Source organism: Gopherus flavomarginatus, chromosome 22 (genome assembly GCF_025201925.1).
Source record: "Gopherus flavomarginatus isolate rGopFla2 chromosome 22, rGopFla2.mat.asm, whole genome shotgun sequence".
Lineage (NCBI taxonomy): Eukaryota > Metazoa > Chordata > Testudines > Testudinidae > Gopherus > Gopherus flavomarginatus.
Window position 1 is genome coordinate 15,791,951 of NC_066638.1, and position 1,250 is coordinate 15,793,200.

At 49.3% G+C, this 1,250-nt stretch overlaps 1 pseudogene; it reads right to left on the reverse strand.

Annotated features, from left to right (window-relative positions):
* Positions 1–434: 434 nt before the first annotated feature.
* Positions 435–1,002, reverse strand: LOC127039295 (60S ribosomal protein L17-like; annotated as a pseudogene).
* Between the last annotated feature and the right edge of the window lie 248 nt (positions 1,003–1,250).

Consider the following 1,250-nt stretch of genomic DNA (forward strand, 5'->3'; position numbering starts at 1 on the left):
CCAGACATCTCTGGATGAAAAATGAGCCACTCAAAGTGATAAAAGGGCCTGGTTTTTATTTACTGGAGTGGTAATGAAACACTCGCAGATACGTCTTGTTTGTACTGTGCGTTCATGCAGATCAGATGCTACCAGGCGCATAGATACTCTGAGATACAGCTCCTAGGTGTCAGAGTCGCAGCCGTGATAGTCTGTAGCCGCACAAAGAACAGGAGTCCTTGTGGCACCTTAGACACTAATACATTTATTTGAGCACAAGCTTTTGTGGGCTACAGCCCACTTCACCTTTGCAATGGAATTCTGAGGGGGGACATAAAAGTCCTGTCCCTCAGTCACAGGTCCCTGCATTTCTACTGCACCAAGCATGGTGACATTGGCACCATTGGTTTTTTTTCAGTTTTCTTTTTTATTTATGTACATCTGTTACGTCAGATTTACCCTCGAGCCATACGTTTTGGCTTCTTCGGCTTCTTTTGAGAGAGCTTTATCTTCTGAGCAACTTCCTCTTCTGGCTTTGGACCAATCTGCTCCTTCTCAGTGAGGATCATCACAGTATGACGGGGGAGCTCGTGTAGGGGTTGATACGACCATAAGCTCTATCAGTACGCCTGCGCATTTTGGGGGCCCTGTTGACCTGGATGTGCTCAATTACCACAGAATCCACAGCAAGATCCTTGAGTTCAGCATTACTCTCAGCATTTTTGAGCATGTGGGGTAGGAACTCTGCACTCTTTTTAGGCCAACGTCCCTGTGTCCAGCTCCATTGCTTGGCCTGAGCACCTCTGCCAACTCCACCATTGTAAGGACAGAAGGGAACACACTGCCTTTTTAGGGTCACATCCTTTAAGTATTTAGTGGCTTTCTGGATATGCACGCCCTCGATAGCTTGAGCCGTCTCACGAGTGGTTCTTGAAGTGGACTCGAAGGTTAGAATGCCTTGACTTGCACGATTTGGTGGGGTTCTCTGGATCAAGTGAGTAGCAGACCATTTTCAGAGCCTAACTCAGGCAGACAAATCTGCCTGAAGAGGGAGGCTCACGTGCCTGGCTTTTTTCCCCCACTGCCCTGTTTCCTCCTTCCCGTCCTGGGCTAGGAAGAGTGCTCTTCTGGCAGCCATTGGGTTGCCGTGTCCCCTTTGCCCCAGCTCTGCACATTTCACCAGGCCTCTCCCGCTCTGTCAACACAATCACAAGAAGAAAGCGGGAGCCAGGAGGCAGTGGAAATGGCAGGACAGAGGTGGAATCTGCCAG